The 27,926-nt window shown below is 40.0% G+C and overlaps 1 protein-coding gene across 3 annotated transcripts in view; it reads left to right on the top strand.

The window, feature by feature from the left end:
• Positions 1 to 1,274: 1,274 nt before the first annotated feature.
• Positions 1,275 to 27,926, top strand: part of LOC128696437 (uncharacterized) — a 142,586-nt gene continuing 115,934 nt past the window's right edge. The window contains exons 1-2 of one of the 3 annotated variants that reach the window (XM_070092509.1): positions 1,275 to 1,407; positions 1,622 to 1,834. The gene's annotated coding sequence lies outside the window, so the exon portion shown is untranslated. Of the gene's footprint in view, positions 1,835 to 27,926 lie in introns of all 3 variants that reach the window. The other 2 variants (XM_070092510.1, XM_070092508.1) reach the window with 2 other exon arrangements.

Consider the following 27,926-nt stretch of genomic DNA (forward strand, 5'->3'; position numbering starts at 1 on the left):
CACTGGTAAGGAAGGTAGTCAACCTGGGCACCTTGTATGCTCCACACTGGTAAGGAAGGTAGTCAACCTGGGCACCTTGTATGTTCCACACTGGTAAGGAAGGTAGTCAACCTGGGCATCCTGTATGCTCCACACTGGTAAGGAAGGTAGTCAACCTGGGCATCCTGTATGCTCCACACTGGTAAGGAAGGTTGTCAACCTGGGCACCTTGTATGCTCCACACTGGTAAGGAAGGTTGTCAACCTGGGCACCTTGTATGCTCCACACTGGTAAGGAAGGTAGTCAACCTGGGCACCTTGTATGCTCCACACTGGTAAGGAAGGTAGTCAACCTGGGCATCCTGTATGCTCCACACTGGTAAGGAAGGTAGTCAACCTGGGCATCCTGTATGCTCCACACTGGTAAGGAAGGTAGTCAACCTGGGCATCCTGTATGCTCCACACTGGTAAGGAAGGTTGTCAACCTGGGCACCTTGTATGCTCCACACTGGTAAGGAAGGTAGTCAACCTGGGCACCTTGTATGCTCCACACTGGTAAGGAAGGTAGTCAACCTGGGCACCTTGTATGCTCCACACTGGTAAGGAAGGTAGTCAACCTCGGCATCTTGTATGCTCCACACTGGTAAGGAAGGTTGTCAACCTGGGCACCTTGTATGCTCCACACTGGTAAGGAAGGTAGTCAACTTGGGCATCCTGTATGCTCCACACTGGTAAGGAAGGTTGTCAACCTGGGCACCTTGTATGCTCCACACTGGTAAGGAAGGTAGTCAACCTGGGCATCCTGTATGCTCCACACTGGTAAGGAAGGTTGTCAACCTGGGCACCCTGTATGCTCCACACTGGTAAGGAAGGTAGTCAACCTGGGCATCTTGTATGCTCCACACTGGTAAGGAAGGTTGTCAACCTGGGCATCCTGTATGCTCCACACTGGTAAGGAAGGTTGTCAACCTGGGCACCCTGTATGCTCCACACTGGTAAGGAAGGTAGTCAACCTGGGCACCCTGAATGCTCCACACTGGTAAGGAAGGTAGTCAACCTGGGCACCCTGAATGCTCCACACTGGTAAGGAAGGTAGTCAACCTGGGCATCCTGTATGATCCACACTGGTAAGGGAGGTACATAACTTGGATGCCGTGTACACGCCACACTGTGGGTTACATCTACACAGGTAGACGGTGTTGGTTGGTGTCACGGCGGCTGTGACGTGGTTGCCGCCGCTGCTTCGAGGATTCAATGAATGTTCAGCTGATCTCACCTGTGACAAGTTCCCGGTGTTGGAGGGTGGCTTCCTCAGTTGTTATTGGAGTGCTGAGGAGGGAGGACGTACCCACTCCGCTCTCCTCTTATACCTGATGTCTACCAGTGGTCATAGTGACGGATCATTTTCTCGTGTGTAAACCTTCTCAAGGTGGGCGTCTCTATGTTGGTGAAGGGCTCTTTATCTTAGGAATTGGAGCCATCCTTCCCTTTTCCTTAGATCGAATTTGTCTCCTATTCCCTAGGCGATATATGACCTCTACGGATTTAGAGTTTCTCGGTAAATTAAATCAAAATAATCTTGTGTATAAATGTGTTAAAATCGAGGGAAAAGACAATTGTAAAAATAAAATTTAACTGAACAGGAAGGGAACTTTGAATGGTGTGGAGGTGAGGTGTGCAGGTGTGGCCTACTGCAGCAGCTGCCACACACCTGCTTATACCCACACCTACCTTCAAGGGCAAGTGCATGGATGCTCTTGACGGGTTCTTGATGCAAGGTATTGGAGCTACTCTTGCCTTTCCCGGATCGAACCTGATTACCACAAATTCTTCAGACGCTGTGTGACCCTTACGAGGTTAGTGTATCCCAGTAATAATAATAATAATAATAATAATAATAATAATAATAATAATAATAATAATAATAATAATAATAATAATAATACCCAGTAATAATAAGGCCTGGCCTGACCACACACACACATGTACTTACAGCCACTCATGGTGCCACAACACTTCCCTTACATTGCAAGCACCATGATCACACCAGGACACAATATAACTTATTTTATGCATTACTGTAGCATACGACATGTGTTCAGTCATCCATATGCAACAATTGATGTGACTAGTAATGATATTGTGTGGTGGTGATACTGTGTAATAGTGATATTGTGTGGTGGTATTGTGTAATAGTGTTAGTGATATTGTGTGGTGTGATATTGTGCAATAGTGGTGATACTGTATGGTGATGATATTCTGTAGTGGTGATGCTGTGTAGTAGTGGTGGTGGTGGTGATATTGTGTTGTGAAGATCTTGTGTGGGGGTGTGATATTTTTGTGAATTATTATTATTGTTATTATTATTATTATTATTATTGTTGTTGTTGTTATTATTATTATTATGTGAGCAAATTACCTGCAGGAGGTTTACAGGGTATTACTTGAATTATTACCTGCAAGTAATTTGGTTGAGATAGTGGGACTTAAGTCACAGTAGGTCGCCGAGCTGTAACTCCCTCGATGCCCACTTCTTCACTACTCACACAAAAAGCTAGACCTGATCATTAAGTTAATAATTACAATATTAAAACAAGCTACTCTGGTAAATTAAAGTTGTGGACTGTATATGATTAGGCTTGCTGGGTACACAAAAGAATTTCGTATTACCACTTACCATTTAATTACTGTAGATGGATCACACCACAACACTGCCTGACACCTAGACCCTACACTGGCCAGTTAGAGATCTAAATGCAAGGACTAATGGTGCACTTCCCTGTGAGTGATGTTCGTATCCCTTATCTTCTGCCATCCACATGTAATTCTTGAGGTACCACAAATTTCCTGTCCCAATTCTTCAGCAGGGGACATTAACATGGGTTCCTAATTACAAATTCAGGCCAAAACCTCCAATTTGGCTCGGAATATGCCGGATTATTAGCAGAATTTCCCACGACAACCAGTGTCCACAGATTACAAATGGCGTCTCCCATCCAGAAAGGGTCAAATCAGCATGATATTTTATTACACAATTATTGTTTTATTCAAATTTACACAAGCTAAATTTAGGAAAATCCAAAATTCTCCACAGATATTGTGTGATGGTGGTGATATTGTGGTGGTGATGATATTGTGTGATGATGTGTGGTGGTGATATTGTGTGATGATGTGTGGTGGTGATATTGTGTGATGATGTTGTGTGGTGGTGATATTGTGTGATGATGTTGTATGGTGGTGATGATATTGTGTGGTGGCCTTGTTATTTTGTGTTGGTGATGTTCCTGCGTGGCGCTTGGTGAAGAATTAGTAGCAGCAGTGAGGCTAGTTTAAATTGCTGTCTACTTCTAGACGAACAAGTAATGATATTCTTGGTTATATGACTCACCACCTGCCTCGTAACTTGTGAGAACACCTGTGTAATGTAAACAAGAGTTCACAAGAACTGAAGAATACCACCACATGTATGCCAACACTTCTCAACTATGGTATAAAGACACTATAAAAAGCAAACCTTTATTTTTAGACTAAGTATCGCTCTAAGCTGAGCTCTCTCTGATTTGATTAAGCTCAATTTAGAGCGATAAGAAATCTTTTAATAAAGTTTTGCTCTACAGTCTTTTTTGCAGTACCATCACTTGAGTGGTATCTCTCGCTCATATTGACAACTTCTTACAATTAAGCCTATTATTTTCCCGGACTAGGTTATATTTGCTGTTCTGCTTGTTGAGTGTTCATTTGCTATGTTGTTCTCTCCGAACATTATTGTTCCGGGGTCTTTTGCCTCTTCCTTCTATTCTTTGACACAACCTGATTTCGTTTTGTATCATGTATGTGTTTTGTTTTTAGTTCTTTGCGTAAAAAAAAAAATAGGTACCGTTACGTAGCTGAAAAATTACTGAATAAACACCCGTCTCACCCCGGAACTAAGATGTTGATAAAAAATACCACAAGCCTCGTGACCCGCAGCTTAATGATGCCGTGGAGAATTTATATATATATATATATATATATATATATATATATATATATATATATATATATATATTGTGTGTGTGTATGTGCGTGTGTGTGTGTGTGTCGTGCTGAATAGGTATAGCTTGCGATTTTGGCTTAAATAGCAACGCTCTTCTTTGCGAATAAGGCAAGCGAAAATTTGTGTATGCAATAATTTCGCAAAAATCATTCTGAACCTAAAAAAAATATATATATTTCATTGTGTTTGTGTATTATTAAATATATGTAGTTGGATTCATACATACATACATACATACATATTCGGGCCAGCAGGCTCGAATCCTGTTGGGTAGTAGTGGCTTGGTTAGTAGGTGGGCGGCTGGTGTGAGCATCTTACCCAGGTGTGAGCTGAAGATTTATTATTTTAATTCTCCTCATATGGTGTTGCTCACGTGCACGCAATACTGAAGGTATAGCAAAAACTTATTGGTAATGCAGGTAGCATCACATTTCAGTCCTCTGGTTACTAACTAAACATAAAGTTTTGTTTCTAGGAAAGCCTTTTTGGGACTGACGAGTGAGACCGAAAAAAATATCTAGGAATTTAGTAATGGAGAAGTGACTGGAAAAGTTGCACACTGCATTGCGCCACACCTGGTCCAGGAACCATACCACAACGACACCTGGGTAACGCCACAAACTTTACTTATGACGCAAAACTGTAAAGGAAGTCATGATTCGACCTTGCGTTCATTTTTTATGTAGACTCTTTATGGGAGCGGTAATGGGCGGCCGCCGTGCTTGCAGACCAGCAGCGCTGTCATCGTCATGGGGTTAGGCTAAACCTTAGACATGGTTTTATATAAACACCGAGATGTGTATATGCTGGGAATTTACTACAGTTATCCCTTACTTTAAGGACTCAAGTATCCTTGACTGGTTGAGTACAGGCTAATGCACCATTAATTTATGATCCTCGTGTAGTCGATAGGCTTTAAACCAAATCAAGTATCCAAGCAACTAAACCTTAGAGCGTAATGCTACCTTTATGGGGGTGTAACTATCACTTAAGGAATTTTTATTCTTTATATTGGAATATTACCGTACACTGACAGCCCCAGTTAAAATCGCAAAATTGGAGGCTATAAAATTTTCAGAAAACTGTTATTGTTCTCATTTACAAAAACACCTAAATTATTGGGAATGCGTAAACTCCCTCAAATTTCCTCCTCTGATTAGAGTTAAGAAGTGTATCATCCTTTGTAGAGAATATTAGAGTGGTACCCATGGAAGACTGCGAGCTTCTGACCTGACATTAACCAAACCTTCCAGCCGGATAATAACAGTAATATAATGTTCAGTGAGGACAAATTTCAGTTAATACGTAACGGAAGAACGGAAGAAATAAAAACAAAATGGGAGGGAATACAAGACAAACTCAGACCACTCAGTAGGACGTAAGTCAATTGTAAGACCTGCGAGTGATAGTGTCAGATCCCATGTTCAAAGAGCAAACAATGTTATTGTCGTAACTGCAAGACAATGATAGGTTGGATAACTAGAACTTTCATAACAAGATCCCTCAAGGGAAGCTCCTTGATGCTGGTGAGGAGCTCTTGATCTAAGGAGTTGGATCTGTACTCCAGTTCCCTGAATTAAGTCTGAATACCTTCCATCCCCCCCTCCAGGCGCTGTATAATCCCTATGGGTTTAGCGCTCCCCCATGATTATAATAATAATTATATAATCATAAGAGATGCCAAGCCAAGGATCTTCGTCCTTTCTCTTAGCTGGAATATTGCTATGTACTAACGGCTCCCTGCAAGGAAGGTGAAATTGTTGAGCTGGAAAATGTGCGTAGAACTTCACAGCTCTTATAAACATAATCGAGAACCTAAATTACTGGGAACAGTTGAAGTCCCTAGACCTGTAATCCTTAGAACATTTGAGAAAAAGATATATCATAATCTAGAAGTTAATGAAGGGATTGGTACCAAACCTGCACGCCGAAATTACTAGTTATAATACAAGAGGTTTGGCAGATGGTGCTGTATACCTGCAATGAAAAGCAGGGGAGTGATGAATATAATGAAACATTACTCATTTAGTTTAAAGGGACCACGACTCTTCAGTACTATCCTTTCATGCACAAAGGGAGAAAACCAACAAAACCCTAGCTGTTCTTAAGAGGGAACTAGACAGATTCCTCAAAATAGTTCCTGATCAGCCTGGTTGTGTTGCATACGTTGGACTGCGTGCGGCAGGCACTAACAGCTTGATCGATCAGACCAGCAACCAGGAGGCTTGGTTTGGAACTGGGTTGCGGGGGCGGTAACCTCGAGAAGGGACTCCATGAATAATCAACAGACAACAACAGAAGTAACTTAGTAAGTACCTGACCAGCAGCTGAACATGGCTTACGTTACACTGCAGCAACCAACATGATGAAAGATGTGACTTGTCTGTCTACCTGCGGGTAGGCAAGAGTACCTGATGATGACACCAGTATGACAGGTACACTGACACTCACAGTTAGAGGTATAGTGACACTCAGTATGACAACCACGCTGACACCCAGTGTTAGAGATACAGTGGCACAGTATGACAGCCACACTGAAACCCAGTGTTAGAGGCACAGTGACACAGTATGACAGCTATACTGACAAACAGGATGACAACTATACTGACAAACAGGATGACAGCTATACTGACAAACAGGATGACAGCTACAATCACAGTATAACAGCTACAATGACAATATTACAGCTAAAATGACAGTATGACAGCTACAATGACTATTGATGCAACAGAAAATCCCAGCCACTGACGTGAGGTGTAATTTAATAAAGAATAAAAGTGAGGGTAGCGTGTCTGGAGCACTTCACTATATCTTACTGTAACTCACCGGCCGTGTCTCCCACCGAGGTAAGGTGACCTCAGAAAAAGGAAATACATTCACCATCATTCATTCAATCACTGTCTTACCAGAAGTGTGCTGGCATCACAATTCAGATGACCCTCCGAACTGCAACATCCTCTAGTCTCCTTTAAAGTGCAGGCACTGTATTTCTAACCTCCGGGAATCAAGTCCATCTAAGAGGATTCCCTAAATCCTTCATTTTTGTTACCTTGTTGACACTAACGACATGCCAAGCCATAAAAATCACATACCTCCACTCACTCAGAGTTCTGTGCTCACACGTCTGTTGGATATTCGCGTCCCTAGCATTCAAAATATTTTTCACTCCCTACCTCTGACCCTTCCTGGAACGACCCCTTGCCCTTGTTCCTTCCTCCCCAGAGTTACATAGCCTCTCAGTCATTCTATTTTTCTCCACCCTCCCTAAATGTCCAAACCGCTTTAACAACCCCTTCTCGGGACTCTTAAATTCTTTTGGTAACACCACACCTATACCTCCACGTTCGTAATTATCTGCCTAATGTTTATATCACATATTGGTCTCAAACATAATATCTTTACTCATCCAGCCTCCTCGCTGCAACGTTCAAAGCTTGACTCTCACCCGTATAATATTGTGGCTACCACTATACTCTTGTATATTCCCCTTTTTGCATCCCTAAATAAATTTTCTTTCCATATACGCCTCAATGCACCACCTACCTTTTCTGTTCTCGTCTATTTTGTGGTTCAACTAGTGGTCTTCATAGACCTATCTACCGACATATCCAATCTTACATATCTCAACACATTCACTTACTTCATATTTCCTCCATTCCTAGAGTTATTGGTTATTTTCATCACCGTATTCTTTCCTATGTTCACTTTTAATTTACTTCCTTTACATACCCTCTCAAATTCCTCCACTAACCTTTGCAACTTCTCTTCAGATCTCCCAGAAGCACCGTGTCATCGGCAAAGAAACTGTGACAATTCCCACTTTCTATTTTATTCATCATTTAATCCTACACCTTTCCCTAACACCCTAACATTCATTTCTTTTACACCTATAAATATGATGACATCACGTATCCCTCTGTAAGGCATAATTTTAATGGAAAATAATCTTCCCCTACTGCTTTTATTAACGTAACACTTACTCCACACATCTGCAACTTCTCCCACATTGCATTCCTTCCTACCTTATCGTATGACTTTTCTAAATCCACGAATATTGTTCTCTTAAGTAATGTTCACTTATATGCTTCACTGTAAACACTTGGTCTACACATGCCCTACCCTTCCTAAAACTACTTTCTATGAAATCCTGCTTTCTGTCTTACTCCTAATTCTTTCAATAATTATACGATACAATTACGCTCATTTTCTTACCAATGATATTACGCCGATTTTAGGGTAAGTTTGTGGTGCTGATTACGAATATGTCATCGGTTTTGCTTGATTGACTCTAGTTTTTGATAAATTTGGTGTCTATTGAAAAACATAAAAGATGTGAAAAATATACTGATCAGGCAGGGCTAACTTACAAATCACATTGAAAATATTTTTTTAGAGCATTCAAAATTCAAATCATGTAATAAATACTAGTACTTCATTCTATATATAACAGATTAATATATTAAGATAATTCAGATGCCACTAATTCTTGCATATGAAAACGTTGTTTGTACGATTTTTTTTTTGTTAGTCATTAGCACAGTTTTATTGAGTGAGCAATTGGAAGAGATGCATATTGGTTACCATTGGATAATAGGACACATTTCGAGTTTCTACTGGAGCTGTCAGTAAACAGCCGCTATAATCTCCTGGTCGATATTCCAGTTCCAGTAAAGGAAGAAGTCCAGGGATGTTATTGCAGTATACAAGTTCTTCATCACGGCTGAAGTAAGGAGTTCAACCTCTCTTGTCCGATATGCTGTTATTTTAACTTTTGTTGTAGACAGTTCTTTTCTTTTCTTTTAGTATGGATGCTGAAAGTTCAGATGCTTGCTTTGACAGACTGAGGTCTTTTATCAGATCATTGAGTTGTTGGGAGAACTGCTGAGGTGTTGAGATCCTTACTTCATATTCATTTCCACTGGTGTCACCTGTGTTACATCCTTAGCCCTGAGTTTCTTCAACATCTGATAACGGAAGCTTGCAATGTTGCACACACTGGTATGGGCACGTCTTCGTTGTGTGACACAGTGATCATTAATGACTCCAAATCAGGATATTCCCACTTGACTTTGTTGTGTCGATGGAAACCTTTCACATTCACCACACAGAAATAACAGTCGTCGTAGTGGTTTCCGTCTCTCCACTCCATAGACACACCCAAGTTTAAACTTTTTCAATGCCTATTTTTCCACAGTCGTAAACTTCCTATGCAAGTTTGGCAAACAATATGTGGAACCCCAGACTTACCTTGTTATCCAAGCGCCACCCCTAAATAAGCAAGATAAGCTTGTTTTAAAAAATCTGTGATGTTTTTCTTTGTTTTTGCAAAGAGTATTCGCCACAAATGTACCAAATGCATTGGGATTGTTTAAGCAGACTCTTCGTGAAGAACTCGTGTTTATTTGGAAAAAATAACAAAGTAAAGGTTACAATATTGTCAGGTGATCGTTGTTGATGTAACTCCTTTCGTTAAATATTAAATAATTTAAAAGTTAAATTCTAATCTTTATTAAAACTATCTGCATATACAAATTGTCACTGCATTTACATATACACTCGTTATGGCTAAGTTACTATAATCAAATAAAGCTCTAAACCGACAAGGGTCATGCAGTGTTGCTAAGTTCCTTGGTAATTGAAGATGGGTTTACCTGGAGAGAGTTCCGGGGGTCAACGCCCCCGCGGCCCGATCTGTGACCAGGCCTCCTACACAGTATCTCAAAATACTTTCAATACTTTCAAATATCTTTGGCAACAAATTTTATTATTATTATTACATTCACATTTGAACGCTAAATCCTTAGGAGGGCATGTAGCACCTAATAATTGAAAAGTAATCAGATTCGATTCAAGGAAGGAGAGGTTAGTTCCATTTCCTTGGACCACGAGTCATTCACCGGCATCACGGTACATTCCCCTCAAGGAAGGTTCCTTGATGTTGGTGAGGGGCTCTTGATTTAGGGAATTGGATCTGTGCTCCAGTTCCCCGAATTAAGCCTAAATGCCTTCCACATCCCCCCCCCCCAGGCGCTGTATAATCCTCCGGGTTTAGCGCTTCCCCCTTGATTATAATAATAATCACGGTACATTCTTTTAAAAGGTAATAACTCACAAATTGGAAACGAACACTGAGCGAGTGTGAGTCAGTACTGGACCACTCCAGTTACTTGATAATGGTCCACCATGAACACTGAGCGAGTGTGAGTCAGTACTGGACCACTTCAGTTACTTGATAATGGTCCACCATGAACACTGAGCGAGTGTGAGTCAGTACTGGACCACTACAGTTACTTGATAATGGTCCACCATGAACACTGAGCGAGTGTGAGTCAGTACTGGACTACTCCAGTTACTTGATAATGGTCCACCATGAACACTGAGCGAGTGTGACATAGATGAGGGCATAAAGAGTGACATCGGCAAGTTCGCCGATGACACCAAAATAGGCCGTCGAATTCATTCTGACGAGGACATTCGAGCACTCCAGGAAGATTTGAATAGACTGATGCAGTGGTCGGAGAAGTGGCAGATGCAGTTTAATATAGACAAATGCAAAGTTCTAAATGTTGGACAGGACAATAACCATGCCACATATAAACTAAATAATGTAGATCTTAATATTACGGATTGCGAAAAAGATTTAGGAGTTCTGGTTAGCAGTAATCTGAAACCAAGACAACAGTGCATAAGTGTTCGCAATAAAGCTAATAGAATCCTTGGCTTCATATCAAGAAGCATAAATAATAGGAGTCCTCAGGTTGTTCTTCAACTCTATACATCCTTGGTTAGGCCTCATTTAGATTATGCTGCACAGTTTTGGTCACCGTATTACAGAATGGATATAAATTCTCTGGAAAATGTACAAAGGAGGATGACAAAGTTGATCCCATGTATCAGAAACCTTCCCTATGAGGATAGATTAAGGGCCCTGAATCTGCACTCTCTAGAAAGACGTAGAATTAGGGGGGATATGATTGAGGTGTATAAATGGAAGACAGGAATAAATAAAGGGGATGTAAATAGTGTGCTGAAAATATCTAGCCTAGACAGGACTCGCAGCAATGGTTTTAAGTTGGAAAAATTCAGATTCAGGAAGGATATAGGAAAGTACTGGTTTGGTAATAGAGTTGTGGATGAGTGGAACAAACTCCCGAGTACAGTTATAGAGGCCAGAACGTTGTGTAGCTTTAAAAATAGGTTGGATAAATACATGAGTGGATGTGGGTGGGTGTGAGTTGGACCTGATAGCTTGTGCTACCAGGTCGGTTGCCGTGTTCCTCCCTTAAGTCAATGTGACCTGACCTGACTAGGTTGGGTGCATTGGCTTAAGCCGGTAGGAGACTTGGACCTGCCTCGCATGGGCCAGTAGGCCTTTTGCAGTGTTCCTTCGTTCTTATGTTCTTATGTACTGGACCACTCCAGTTACTTGATAATGGTCCACCATGAACACTGAGCAAGTGTGAGTCAGTACTGAACCACTCCAGTTACTTGATAATGGTCCACCATGAACACTGAGCGAGTGAGTCAGTACTGGACCACTCCTGTTACTTGATAATGGTTCACTATGAACACTGAGCGAGTGAGTCAGTACTGGACCACTCCTGTTACTTGATAATGGTCCACTATGAACACTGAGCGAGTGAGTGAGTACTGGACCACTCCAGTTACTTGATAATGGTCCAGCATGAACACTGAGCAAGTGTGAGTCAGTACTGAACCACTCCAGTTACTTGATAATGGTCCACCATGAACACTGAGCGAGTGAGTCAGTACTGGACCACTCCTGTTACTTGATAATGGTTCACTATGAACACTGAGCGACAATAGTTACTTGATAATGGTCCAGCATGAGTATAAGTCAGTACTGGACCACTCCAGTTACTTGATAATGGTCCACCATGAACACTGAGCGAGTGAGTCAGTACTGGACCACTCCTGTTACTTGATAATGGTCCACTATGAACACTGAGCGAGTGAGTGAGTACTGGACCACTCCAGTTACTTGATAATGGTCCAGCATGAACAATAGACGAGTATAAGTCAGTACTGGACCACTCCAGTTACTTGATAATGGTCCACCATGAACATTGAGCAAGTGTGAGTCAGTACTGGACCACTCTAGATACTTGATAATGGTCCACCATGAACACTAGACGAGTGTGAGTCAGTACTGGACCACTCCAGTTACTTGATAATGGTCCACCATGAACACTGAGCGAGTGTGAGTCAGTACTGGACCACTCCAGTTACTTGATAATGATTCACTTTGAACACTGAGCGAGTGTGAGTCAGTACTGGACCACTCCAGTTACTTGATAATGGTCCACCATGAACACTGAGCGAGTGTGAGTCAGTACTGGACCACTCCAGTTACTTGATAATGGTCCACCATGAACACTGAGCGAGTGAGTCAGTACTGGACCACTCCAGTTACTTGATAATTGTCCACCGTGAACACTAAGCGAGTGAGTCAGTACTGGACCACTCCAGTTGATAATGGTCCACCATGAACACTAGACGAGTGTGAGTCAGTACTGGACCACTCCACATACTTGATAATGGTCCACCATGAACGCTAGACGAGTGTGAGTCAGTACTGGACCACTTAGTTACTTGATAATGGTCCACCATGAACACTAGACGAGTGTGAGTCAGTACTGGACCACTCCAGTTACTTGATAATGGTCCACCACGAACACTGAGCGAGTGTGAGTCAGTACAGGACCACTACAATTACTTGATAGTGGTCCACCATGAACACTGAGAGAGTGTGAGTCAGTACTGGACCACTCCAGTTACTTGATAATGGTCCACCATGCACACTTAGCGAGTGTGAGTCAGTACTGGACCACTCCAGTTTCTTGATAATGGTCCACCATGAACACTGAGCGAGTGAGAGTCAGTACTGGACCACTCCAGTTGATAATGGTCCACCATGAACACTAGACGAGTGTGAGTCAGTACTGGACCACTCCACATACTTGATAATGGTCCACCATGAACGCTAGACGAGTGTGAGCCAGTACTGGACCACTCCAATTACTTGATAATGGTCCACCATGAACACTAGACGAGTATAAGTCAGTACTGGACCACCCCAGTTACTTGATAATGGTCCACCATGAACATTGAGCGAGTGTGAGTCAGTACTGGACCACTCTAGATACTTGATAATGGTCCACCATGAACACCAGACGAGTGTGAGTCAGTACCGGACCACTCCAGTTACTTGATAATGGTCCACCATGAACACTGAGCGAGTGTGAGTCAGTACTGGACCACTCCAATTACTTGATAATGGTCCACCATGAACACTAGATGAGTGTGAGTCAGTACTGGACCACTCCAGTTACTTGATAATGGTTCACCATGAACACTGAGCGAGTGTGAGTCAGTACTGGACCACTCCAGTTACTTGATAATGGTCCACCATGCACACTGAGCTAGTGTGAGTCAGTACTGGACCACTCCAGTTACTTGATAATGGTCCACCATGAACACTGAGCGAGTGCGAGTCAGTACTGGACCACTCCAGTTGATAATGGTCCACCATGAACACTAGACGAGTGTGAGTTAGTACTGGACCACTCCAGTTACTTGATAATGGCCCACCATGAACACAGAGCGAGTGTGAGTCAGTACTGGATCACTCCAGTTACTTGATAATGGTCCACCATGAACACTGGACGAGTGAGTCAGTACTGGACCACTCCAGTTACTTGATAATGGTCCACCATGAACACTGAGCGAGTGTGAGTCAGTACTGGACCACTCCAGTTACTTGATAATGGCTCACCATGAACAGTGAGCGAGTGTGAGTCAGTACTGTACCACTTAGTTATTTGATAATGGTCCACCATGAACACTGAGCGAGTGTAAGTCAGTACTGGACCACTCCAGTTACTTGATAATGGTCCACCATGAACACTGAGCGAGTGTGAGTCAGTACTGGACCACTCCAGCTACTTGATAATGGTCCATCATGAACACTGGACGAGTGTGAGTCAGTACTGGACCACTCCAGTTACTTGATAATGGTCCACCATGAACACTGAGCGAGTGTGAGTCAGTACTGGACCACTCCAGTTACTTGATATGGTTCACCATGAACACAGCGAGTGTGTCAGTACTTGACCAGTTAGTTATTTGATAATGGTCCACCATGAACACTGGACGAGTGTGAGTCAGTACTGGACCACTTAGTTATTTGGTAATGGTCCACCATGAACACTGGACGAGTGTGAGTCAGTACTAGACCACTCCAGTTACTTGATAATGGTCGACCATGAACACTGGACGAGTGTGTGTCAGTACTGGACCACTCCAGTTACTTGATAATGGTCCACCATGAACAGTTTGTGAGTTATGTACAATTTATTAATATATTGGCACTGCCTTTTGTGTCCATATATAGGACATAAATACAGTTTTTTATCCATATATGGGACATAAACTTTGGACCACATATGAGATATACAGTTTTGTGTTTATATATGTGACAAAGTGAGTTGGCTTTCAGAGGAGATAAAATACTCATTTATTCCTGGTTGAGACATTTGATGTTGATGCTGAGAAATACGATACTGCTGAACATTATAAATGTATGTAAGGAGTCGACACATGTAAGATCAGTGGCTGGGTAGTAACAGCGTTGTGTCTGACATCTGTAACAACCATGGGTTGAGTCTCTCTTCATGCTTCTGTTCTTTCACGGGCAGTCGTTTATTACGAATCATCTTGTATTTATGAAGGAGATATATATATGTGTGGTGATAATAATACTAATTACGTAATGTGCATCCTTAATTTATTCGCCCATTCTATAGATATTTTAGAAATTTCGTTAATGTGAAAATTAGATCATAGCAGTGACGTGTGAATTGCTCATTACTTTATAATTTGTTCATGATTGTAACCATGTATAAACGTAAGTAAGTAAATTTACTTACATGATTCATTGCCTTTGTAACTTGTGAGTTCATTACGTTTGTACCTAGTTCATCCATCAAAACTTTGGGGGCCCAGTCCCTGGACCCATTATGTACCTCTGTAATCTGTAAATACCTTTGTAACTTGTCATGATTGTGACCAGATCTACCTGGAGTTCATTACCTTTGTAACTTTCTCAGCTATCAAAACTTTGGGGCCCAGTCACTGGACCCATTATGTACCTCTGTAATCTTTTGACTACCACCCACAGGATGGGTATGGGGTGCATAATAAACATATTAAATTAACTAACCAAAGATCCCCTCCTACCCTCTGTATCAACCAGTGTCTCCCTGTCACAGCCTTTATATATTCATGCATGTATGTATGCATATATAAAGGTCTGTTTTACACCGAAAGATGTATTTGTCATTGTATATTTTGAGAGTATACTTTCATCCTTATGTTAGAGATGAATTAATCATGACTGGTGGCGTACATGTTACATGTAACCTTAATGACCTTCGTGTAGTAGTTATTTTTAACCCATTAAACCGTTGTAATACAGAGAGAAGCAGTAGCTTCGAAAACGTTATTGTTTGATATTTATATTGCAGAAGGAAAATATTAAGAGGAAGGAGTTAATATGCCATCATGGTACTTATAGTTTATAAGTGCGAAGGAAGTGGTAGCAAAGTGGACTTAGTTATTAATGTGGGTGGTGGACGTTGCTAACTGCACTTGTGTCAGGTAAACACTCTTAATACAACACTTTGACCTACATTCCCACTATGTTACATTTTACTTTTGTTCTCTTGTTGTTCTTTGCACTGTTAGTGTCTGGTACGAGAGCTAAACAACATTTCACTAAGAAAGTGAGAATCTAAATCACCATAGTTTATAGTTAGTGTGATATATAAAGCGTCTAGAGTCATTTAATGGTTTTGTCAGACTTATTAAATAAACATATGGTAGGAGGTAGCTCTTAGCCTAAACCAGGTTTGTCCTACACGTATGAATTATAGGGAATGTTATAATGGTAGAATTACCGACAGAATGTTAGGTAAATGGACATAGATGCCAGGAGCTTGACAAAGCTCCTGGAGAGCGAGACGAGGCCACAATAAAATGTCACATTAGTTGCATCTGTGTCCATTCACCTAACAAAGGGAATCTTGCCCATTTGGAGTCGTTGCCGTTGTCCAGTTTGAAATGAGTCCTACATAGGGCTAAATATATTTCAGAGAATCCAACGGAAAATACACTCTCTGCTACAATACAGATGTATGAAGCAATAAAATGCTCAGTAAACTATCACTAATGATTAATGTGGGGTACTGAAGGTATAAACAATAATAATAATAATAATACAATCGGAACTAAGAATACAACTCTAAAATATCAAAGTAGTATTAAACGAAAAATATTGCTAGATTGTTGAAAGTATTTTTCTGTAAGCTTAAATTTTTCGATTTTTTTTTTTATTATTAGTTTGGTGGCCCGCGCCGCGCGGGCTATGTACCCCTTAATACATAACTACCCACACCTCGGAGAGGACAATTTAAACGACTTTTCTTTCTGCCGTTCATTATTATAGTGTGAATCACGTGACAAGTTGTGGCGATGACGATGGTATGTGGTCATAATGTGATCTCCGGGTATAGCGATGAAACTAGTTTTATAATAGTGTCATCATAGTTTGTGATGACACAAGATTTAGAAGCAAGTGGGTGACAAAGGTCCCACATGTCCTGATGTCTGTTCTCAAGAACTAAGTTAAGTCCAGCTAGCTAGTAAGACCTCTTTGTCCCTTAACCATTGTCTCTTTCATCACATTGAAAGTCATCACTCAGAGTTTCTTGAGCGCCAGCACACGTGTGCAGTTCAATGTTCAGTCTGCAGCTACGTAATGGCTAGTGATTTAGTCATTCTTGAGTGTTTATCACCCACCTTCTTTTGTTTACTTACAATCGCTGGGTCAGGTATTCTATTTTAACAAAAGTATACCAGCAGTATAAGGTCGCCCTATTCCGTAAGAGATATATATTGAGAAGCACCGGCACTGTGTGACTACCCTGTTGTGTGTGACTACCCTGTTGTGTGTGACTACCCTGTTGTGTGTGACTACCCTGTTGTGTGTGACTACCCTGTTGTGTGTGACTACCCTGTTGTGTGTGACTACCCTGTTGTGTGTGACTACCCTGTTGTGTGTGACTACCCTGTTGTGTGTGACTACCCTGTTGTAATAGTTTCTTTGTGAGAACACCTGCTGCCTTGTATTATAGGAAAGTTACAATGTGAGAACACCTGCTGCCTTGTTTTATAGGAAAGTTACAATGTGAGAACACCTGCTGCCTTGTTTTATAGGAAAGTTACAATGTGAGAACACCTGCTGCCTTGTTTTATAGGAAAGTTACAATGTGAGAACACCTGCTGCCTTGTTTTATAGGAAAGTTACAGTGTGAGACCACCTGCTGCCTTGTTTTATAGGAAAGTTACAATGTGAGAACACCTGCTGCCTTGTTTTATAGGAAAGTTACAATGTGATAACACCTGTTGCCTTGTTTTATAGGAAAGTTACAATGTGAGAACACCTGCTGCCTTGTTTTATAGGAAAGTTACAATGTGAGAACACCTGCTGCCTTGTTTTATAGGAAAGTTACAGTGTGAGAACACCTGCTGCCTTGTTTTATAGGAAAGTTACAATGTGAGAACACCTGCTGCCTTGTTTTATAGGAAAGTTACAATGTGAGAACACCTGCTGCCTTGTTTTATAGGAAAGTTACAATGTGAGAACACCTGCTGTCTTGTTTTATAGGAAAGTTACAATGTGAGAACACCTGCTGCCTTGTTTTATAGGAAAGTTACAATGTGAGAACACCTGCTGCCTTGTTTTATAGGAAAGTTACAGTGTGAGAACACCTGCTGCCTTGTTTTATAGGAAAGTTACAGTGTGAGAACACCTGCTGCCTTGTTTTATAGGAAAGTTACAATGTGAGAACACCTGCTGCCTTGTTTTATAGGAAAGTTACAGTGTGAGAACACCTGCTGCCTTGTTTTATAGGAAAGTTACAGTGTGAGAACACCTGCTGCCTTGTTTTATAGGAAAGTTACAATGTGAGAACACCTGCTGCCTTGTTTTATAGGAAAGTTACAGTGTGAGAACACCTGCTGCCTTGTTTTATAGGAAAGTTACAATGTGAGAACATCTGCTGCTTTGTTTTATAGGAAAGTTACAATGTGAGAACACCTGCTGCCTTGTTTTATAGGAAAGTTACAATGGGAGAACACCTGCTGCCTTGTTTAATAGGAAAGTTACAGTGTGAGAACACGTGCTGCCTTGTTTTATAGGAAAGTTACAGTGTGAGAACATCTGCTGCCTTGTTTTATAGGAAAGTTACAGTGTGAGAACACCTGCTGCCTTGTTTTATAGGAAAGTTACAATGTGAGAACACGTGCTGCCTTGTTTTATAGGAAATTTACAATGTGAGAACACCTGCTGCCTTGTTTTATAGGAAAGTTACAGAGAACACCTGCTGCCTTGTTTTATAGGAAAGTTACAATGTGAGAACACGTGCTGCCTTGTTTTATAGGAAATTTACAATGTGAGAACACCTGCTGCCTTGTTTTATAGGAAAGTTACAATGTGAGAACACCTGCTGCCTTGTTTTATAGGAAAGTTACAATGTGAGAACACCTGCTGCCTTGTTTTATAGGAAAGTTACAATGTGAGAACACCTGCTGCCTTGTTTTATAGGAAAGTTACAATGTGAGAACACCTGCTGCCTTGTTTTATAGGAAAGTTACAATGTGAGAACACCTGCTGCCTTGTTTTATAGGAAAGTTACAGTGTGAGAACACCTGCTGCCTTGTTTTATAGGAAAGTTACAGTGTGAGGACACCTGCTGCCTTGTTTTATAGGAAAGTTACAATGTGAGAACACCTGCTGCCTTGTTTTATAGGAAAGTTACAATGTGAGAACACCTGCTGCCTTGTTTTATAGGAAAGTTACAATGTGAGAACACCTGCTGCCTTGTTTTATAGGAAAGTTACAATGTGAGAACACCTGCTGCCTTGTTTTATAGGAAAGTTACAGTGTGAGAACACCTGCTACCTTGTTTTATAGGAAAGTTAGTGTGAGAACACCTGCTACCTATACTTGCCTGCCACACTGTATACCTGGAGAAGGTTTCGGGGGCCAACGTCCCCGCGGCCCGGTCTTTGACCAGGCCTCATGGTGGATCAGGGCTTGATCAACCAGGCTGTTACTGTTGGGTTCATGCAACCCAGCGTACGAACCACAGCACAGCTGGTCAGGTACTGACTTTAGGTGCCTGTCCAGCGCCTTCATGAAGACAGCCAGGGGTCTATTAGTAATCCACCATATGTATGCTGGGAGGCAGTTGAACAGTCTTGGGCCCCTGACACTTATTATGTTGTCTTTTATCGTGCAGTGGCTTCCCTGCTTTTCACTGGGGGATGTTGCATCTCCTGCCGAGCCTTTTGCTTTCATAAGGAGGGATCTTCGTGTGCAAGTTTGGTACTAATCCCTCTAGGATTTTCCAAGTGCATATAATCATGTATCCTTCCCCCCTGCATTCCAGGGAGTACAGGTTGAGGAACTTCAAGCGTTCCCAGTAACTGAGGTGTGTTATCGCAGATATGTGTGCCGTGAAGGTTCTCTGTACATTTTCTAGGTCAGTAATTTCACCTGCCTTGAAAGGTGCTGTTATTGTGCAGCAATATTCCAGCCTAGATAGAACAAGCGACCTGAAGAGTGTCATCATTGGCTTGGCATCCCTAGTTTTAAAGGTTCTCATTATCCATCCTGTCATTTTTCTAGCAGATGTGATTAATACAATGTAGTGGTCTTTGAAGGTGAGATCCTCCGACATGATCACTCCCAGGTGTTTTACATTAGTTTTTTGTACTATTGTGTGGTTGGAATTTGTTTTATACTCTGATGTAGCTTTAATTTTCTCACGTTTTCCATATCGGAGTAATTAAAATTTCTCATCATTGAACTTCATATTGTTTTCTGTGGCCCATTTAAAGATTTGGTTGATGTCCCCCCCGGAGTCTTGCAGTGTCATACAAATTCGGGTGTCATCTGCAAAGGAAGACACGGTGCTGTGTCTTGCATCCTTATCTATATCAGAAATGAAGTTGAGGAACAGAATGGGAGCGAGTACAGTGCCTTGTGGAACAGAGCTTTTCACAGTAGCCGCCTCAGACTTTACTCTGTTTACTACTACTCTTTATGTTCTGTTTGTTAGGAAATTATAGATCCATCTACCAACTTTTCCTGCTATTCTTTTATCACGCATTTTGTGCGCTATTACACCATGTCACACTTGTCAAAGTCTTGCAAAGTCTGTGTATACTACATCTGCGTTTTGTTTGCCTTTTAGAGCATCCAAGACCTTGTCATAGTGATCCAGTAGTTGGGACAGGCAGGAGTGACCTGCTCTAGACCCATGTTGCCCTGGGTTGTGTAACTGATGGGTATCTAGATGAATGGAGATCTTGCTTCTTAGGACCCTTTCAAAGATTTTTATGATTTGGGATGTTAGCGTTATTGGTCTGTAGTTCTTTGTTATTGCTTTACTGTCCCCTTTGTGGAGCGGGCTATGTCTGATATTTTTAGCAGCTGTGGGACGACCCCTGTGTCCATGCTCCCTCTCCATAGGATGTTAAAAGCACATGATAGGGGCTTCTTGCAGTTCTTGATGAACAAGGAGTTCCATGAGTCTGGGCCTGGAGCAGAGTGCGCGGGCATGTCATTTGTCGCGTTTTCGAAGTCATTTGGCGTCAGGATAATATCACATAGGTTTGAGTCTACCAAATTCTGTGTTTCGCTCATAAAAAAAATCATTTAGATCTTCGACTCTCAGTCTGGTTATTGGCTTGCTAAAAACTGAGTCATATAGGGACTTGAGTAGCTCACTCATTTCCTTGTTGTCATCTGTGTAGGACCCATCTCGTCTGAATAGGGTCCCAATACTGGATATTGTTCTTCTCTTACTTTTCCTTAAAGGAATATACCCTGAGCATACCTCGAGTGCCACAGAGTTAATTTGTTCTAGACATAGGTTTGGATCCGTGTTGTTTTGGATATCTTCCTGTTTATATCATTGAGGACCTGGTTGACTTGGTCCCACCTCATGTTTTTGTTAATGAAGTTGAATTTGGTGAAGGCTCCATCATGACTGATCACATTTTGTTGGTCAGGGGCCCCACGTATACATGTCTGAACCTCTATTATGTTGTGACTTGAGTATATTATTTTTGATATGGTAATATTTCGTATCAGATCATCATTGTTAGTGTAGATGAGGGCCAGCGTATTCTCCAATCTTGTTGGTTCTATTATTTGCTGATTTAAGGTGAATTTGGTGCAGAGATTTAAAAGCTGGTGTGTGAGTTTTCATCTGAGCTGCCTCCTGGGGTTATCTCTGCTACAGCATTATTTGCTACATTCCTTCATTTCTGGTGCCTTAGGTTGAAATCCTCCATGAGCAAGATGTTTGGGGCAGGAGCTGGAAGATTTTCCAGGCAGTGGTCTATTTTCAAAAGCTGTTCCTGGAATTGTTGGGACGTTGCATCCAGAGGCTTGTATACAACCACAATGACCAGGTTTTTGTTCTCGATCTTTAATGCCAAAACTTAAACTACATCATTAGAGGCATTTAGTAGTTCCGAGCATATAAGTGACTGTGATACACAAGCCAACCTTCCCCCTCCTCCTTTTGCCTGTTCACTCTGTCGCATCTATTTAGGTTATAGCCCGGGATCCATATTTCATTGTCAAAGTGATCATTTATTGTGTTTGACTCTGTAAGCAGTCCACGGATGAAAGGTATTTTGTTGTTCTTTGCTGGCTTTAGACCCTTAGGGGAAGAACAGTGGGGTGGGGGAAGAACAGTGGGATGGGGGAAGAACAGTGGGGTGGGGGAAGAACAGTGGGGTAGGGGAAGAACAGTGGGGTAGGGAAGAACAGTGGGGTTGGGGAAGAATAGTGGTGTGGGGGAAGAACAGTGGGATGGGGGAAGAACAGTGGGGTGGGGGAAGAATAGTGGGATGGGGGAAGAACAGTGGGGTGGGGGGGGAAGAACAGTGGGGTAGGGGAAGAACAGTGGGGTAGGGGAAGAACAGTGGGGTGGGAGAAGAAGAGTGGGATGGGGGAAGAACAGCGGGGTAGGGGAAGAACAGTGGGGTAGGGGAAGAACAGTGGGGTAGGGGAAGAACAGTGGGGTGGGGGAAGAACAGTGGGGTGGGGGAAGAACAGTGGGGTAGGGGAAGAACAGTGGGGTGGGAGAAGAACAGTGGGGTAGGGGAAGAACAGTGGGGTGGGAGAAGAACAGTGGGATGGGGGAAGAACAGTGGGGTAGGGGAAGAACAGTGGGGTAGGGGAAGAACAGTGGGGTAAGGGAAGAACAGTGGGGTAGGGGAAGAACAGTGGGGTAGGGGAAGAACAGTGACTGCTGTGGGGAAAGAACAGTGGGGTAGGGGAAGAACAGTGGGGTGGGGGAAGAACAGTGGGTTGGGGTATGAACATTGTGGTAGGGGATGAACATTGGTGGATCAACTAGGCAGTTACTGCTGGCTGCACGTAATCCAACGTACGAGCCACAGCCCAGCTGGTCAGGTACTAACTTTAGCTGTCTGCCCAGCGTCTTCTTGAAGACAATCAGGGGTCTATTGGTAATTCCTCTTAAGTATTATGGGAGGTTGTTGAACTATCCGTCAAGTATTTTGCACTCAGTGAAAGTTGTAAAAGTGGACGATGAACGTTAGTGTGGACCAGAGGGCCAAGTCTTATAACTGAAGGAAAATAACCCAGTTGACAAGAAACTAAATAATACCTAACTTAAATCAGGTGTAAACTACACGTAGGAAATCTCCCTCACTAAACTCTAAAGTCAAGACTACAGCGTATAAGTGTTCCCTATGAAGGTGATGAATTACTAACACAAGTATCCAGGTTACCTTATAACTATCATTGATATGTATAAGTAACAAGTATCAAGGTTACATTATAACTATCATTGATATGTATAAGTAACAAGTATCAAGGTTACATTGTAACTATCATTGATAAGTATAAGTAACAAGTATCAAGGTTACATTGTAACTATCATTGATAACTATAAGTAACAAGTATCAAGGTTACATTGTAACAATCTTTGATAAGTATAAGTAACAAGTATCAAGGTTACATTGTAACTATCATTGATAAGTATAAGTAACAAGTATCAAGGTTACATTATAACTATCATTGATAAGTATAAGTAACAAGTATCAAGGTTGCATTGTAACAATCTTTGATAAGTATAAGTAACAAGTATCAAGGTTACATTGTAACTATCATTGATAAGTATAAGTAACAAGTATCAAGGTTACATTGTAACTATCATTGATAAGTATAAGTAACAAGTATCAAGGTTACATTGTAACTATCATTGATAAGTATAAGTAACAAGTATCAAGGTTACATTGTAACTATCATTGATAAGTATAAGTAACAAGTATCAAGGTTACATTGTAACTATCATTGATAAGTATAAGTAACAAGTATCAAGGTTACATTGTAGCAATCTTTGATAAGTATAAGTAACAAGTATCAAGGTTACATTGTAAGATATATAAGTAACAAGTATCAAGGTTACATTGTAACTATCATTGATAAGTATAAGTAACAAGTATCAAGGTTACATTGTAACTATCATTGATAAGTATAAGTAACAAGTATCAAGGTTACATTGTAGCAATCTTTGATAAGTATAAGTAACAAGTATCAAGGTTACATTGTAACTATCATTGATAAGTATAAGTAACAAGTATCAAGGTTACATTGTAACTATCATTGATAAGTATAAGTAACAAGTATCAAGGTTACATTGTAACTATCATTGATAAGTATAAGTAACAAGTATCAAGGTTACATTGTAACTATCATTGATAAGTATAAGTAACAAGTATCAAGGTTACATTGTAACTATCATTGATAAGTATAAGTAACAAGTATCAAGGTTACATTGTAACCATCATTGATAAGTATAAGTAACAAGTATCAAGGTTACATTGTAACTATCATTGATAAGTATAAGTAACAAGTATCAAGGTTACATTGTAACTATCATTGATAAGTATAAGTAACAAGTATCAAGGTTACATTGTAACTATATCAAGGTTACATTGTAACATCATTGATAAGTATAAGTAACAAGTATCAAGGTTACATTGTAACTATCATTGATAAGTATAAGTAACAAGTATCAAGGTTACATTGTAACTATCATTGATAAGTATAAGTAACAAGTATCAAGGTTACATTGTAGCAATCTTTGATAAGTATAAGTAACAAGTATCAAGGTTACATTGTAACTATCATTGATAAGTATAAGTAACAAGTATCAAGGTTACATTGTAACTATCATTGATAAGTATAAGTAACAAGTATCAAGGTACATTGTAGCAATCTTTGATAAGTATAAGTAACAAGTATCAAGGTTACATTGTAACTATCATTGATAACAAGTATCAAGGTTACATTGTAACTATCATTGATAAGTATAGTAACAAGTATCAAGGTTACATTGTAACTATCATTGATAAGTATAAGTAACAAGTATCAAGGTTACATTGTAAATCTTTGATCATATGATAAGTAAGTATAGTAACAAGTATCAAGGTTACATTGTAACTATCATTGATAAGTATAAGTAACAAGTATCAAGGTTACATTGTAACTATCATTGATAAGTATAAGTAACAAGTATCAAGGTTACATTGTAGCAATCTTTGATAAGTATAAGTAACAAGTATCAAGGTTACATTGTAACTATCATTGATAAGTATAAGTAACAAGTATCAAGGTTACATTGTAACTATCATTGATAAGTATAAGTAACAAGTATCAAGGTTACATTGTAACTATCATTGATAAGTATAAGTAACAAGTATCAAGGTTACATTGTAACTATCATTGATAAGTATAAGTAACAAGTATCAAGGTTACATTGTAACTATCATTGATAAGTATAAGTAACAAGTATCAAGGTTACATTGTAGCAATCTTTGATAAGTATAAGTAACAAGTATCAAGGTTACATTGTAACTATCATTGATAAGTATAAGTAACAAGTATCAAGGTTACATTGTAACTATCATTGATAAGTATAAGTAACAAGTATCAAGGTTACATTGTAACTATCATTGATAAGTATAAGTAACAAGTATCAAGGTTACATTGTAACTATCATTGATAAGTATAAGTAACAAGTATCAAGGTTACATTGTAACTATCATTGATAAGTATAAGTAACAAGTATCAAGGTTACATTGTAACTATCATTGATAAGTATAAGTAACAAGTATCAAGGTTACATTGTAACTATCATTGATAAGTATAAGTAACAAGTATCAAGGTTACATTGTAACTATCATTGATAAGTATAAGTAACAAGTATCAAGGTTACATTGTAACTATCATTGATAAGTATAAGTAACAAGTATCAAGGTTACATTGTAACTATCATTGATAAGTATAAGTAACAAGTATCAAGGTTACATTGTAACTATCATTGATAAGTATAAGTAACAAGTATCAAGGTTACATTGTAACTATCATTGATAAGTATAAGTAACAAGTATCAAGGTTACATTGTAACTATCATTGATAAGTATAAGTAACAAGTATCAAGGTTACATTATAACTGTCGTTTATAAGTATAAATAACACATTTTATATACACGTAGCTACACATACAACAGTTACAATAAACTTATAGGAAGGTTAACATATGAAGATATAACCTACAATAACCTAACAAAGTAGCAGTAGTAAAGTAGTAGTAACAAAGTAGCAGTAGTAAAGTAGTAGTAACAAAGTAGCAGTAGTAAAGTAGTAGTAACAAAGTAGCAGTAGTAAAGTAGTAGTAACAAAGTAGCAGTAGTAAAGTAGTAGTAACAAAGTAGCAGTAGTAAAGTAGTAGTAACAAAGTAGCAGTAGTAAAGTAGTAGTAACAAAGTAGCAGTAGTAAAGTAGTAGTAACAAAGTAGCAGTAGTAAAGTAGTAGTAACAAAGTAGCAGTAGTAAAGTAGTAGTAACAAAGTAGCAGTAGTAAAGTAGTAGTAACAAAGTAGCAGTAGTAAAGTAGTAGTAACAAAGTAGCAGTAGTAAAGTAGTAGTAACAAAGTAGCAGTAGTAAAGTAGTAGTAACAAAGTAGCAGTAGTAAAGTAGTAGTAACAAAGTAGCAGTAGTAAAGTAGTAGTAACAAAGTAGCAGTAGTAAAGTAGTAGTAACAAAGTAGCAGTAGTAAAGTAGTAGTAACAAAGTAGCACTAGCAAAGTAGTAACAAAGTAGCAGTAGTAAAGTAGCAGTAGCAGAGTAGTAGTAAAGTAGTAGTAACAAAGTAGTAGTAACAAAGCAACAGTAGTAAAGAAGCAGTAACAAAGCAACAGTAGTAGAGAAGCAGTAACAAAGCAACAGTAGTAGAGAAGCAGTAACAAAGCAACAGTAGTAGAGAAGCAGTAACAAAGCAACAGTAGTAGAGAAGCAGTAACAAAGCAACAGTAGTAGAGAAGCAGTAACAAAGCAACAGTAGTAGAGAAGCAGTAACAAAGCAACAGTAGTAAAGAAGCAGTAACAAAGCAACAGTAGTAGAGAAGCAGTAACAAAGCAACAGTAGTAGAGAAGCAGTAACAAAGCAACAGTGGTAAAGAAGCAGTAACAAAGCAACAGTAGTAGAGAAGCAGTAACAAAGCAACAGTAGTAGAGAAGCAGTAACAAAGCAACAGTGGTAAAGAAGCAGTAACAAAGCAACAGTAGTAGAGAAGCAGTAACAAAGCAACAGTAGTAGAGAAGCAGTAACAAAGCAACAGTAGTAAAGAAGCAGTAACAAAGCAACAGTAGTAAAGAAGCAGTAACAAAGCAACAGTAGTAAAGAAGCAGTAACAAAGCAACAGTAGTAAAGAAGCAGTAACAGAACAACAGTAGTAAAGAAGCAGTAACAGAACAACAGTAGTAAAGAAGCAGTAACAAAGCAACAGTAGTAAAGAAGTAGTAACAGAGCAACAGTAGTAGAGAAGCAGTAACAAAGCAGCAGTAGTAGAGAAGCAGTAACAAAACAACAGTAGTAAAGAAGCAGTAACAGAGCAACAGTAGTAGAGAAGCAGTAACAAAGCAACAGTAGTAAAGAAGCAGTAACAAAGCAACAGTAGTAGAGAAGCAGTAACAAAGCAACAGTAGTTAAGAAGCAGTAACAAAGCAACAGTAGTAAAGAAGCAGTAACAAAGCAACAGTAGTAGAGAAGCAGTAACAAAGCAACAGTAGTAAAGAAGCAGTAACAAAGCAACAGTAGTAGAGAAGCAGTAACAGCAACAGTAGTAAAGAAGCAGTAACAAAGCAACAGTAGTAAAGAAGCAGTAACAAAGCAACAGTAGTAAAGAAGCAGTAACAAAGCAACAGTAGTAGAGAAGCAGTAACAGCAACAGTAGTAGAGAAGCAGTAACAGAGCAACAGTAGTAGAGAAGCAGTAACAAAGCAACAGTAGTAAAGAAGCAGTAACAAAGCAACAGTAGTAGAGAAGCAGTAACAAAACAACAGTAGTAGAGAAGCAGTAACAAAGCAACAGTAGTAAAGAAGCAGTAACAAAGCAACAGTAGTAGAGAAGCAGTAACAAAGCAACAGTACTAAAGAAGCAGTAACAAAGCAACAGTAGTAGAGAAGCAGTAACAGCAACAGTAGTAAAGAAGCAGTAACAAAGCAACAGTAGTAGAGAAGCAGTAACAAAGCAACAGTAGTAAAGAAGCAGTAACAAAACAGTAGTAGAGAAGCAGTAACAGCAACAGTAGTAAAGAAGCAGTAACAAAGCAACAGTAGTAAAGAAGCAGTAACAAAGCAACAGTAGTAAAGAAGCAGTAACAAAGCAACAGTAGTAAAGAAGCAGTAACAAAACAACAGTAGTAGAGAAGCAGT

This window comes from Cherax quadricarinatus, chromosome 39, assembly GCF_038502225.1.
Source record: "Cherax quadricarinatus isolate ZL_2023a chromosome 39, ASM3850222v1, whole genome shotgun sequence".
NCBI lineage: Eukaryota > Metazoa > Arthropoda > Malacostraca > Decapoda > Parastacidae > Cherax > Cherax quadricarinatus.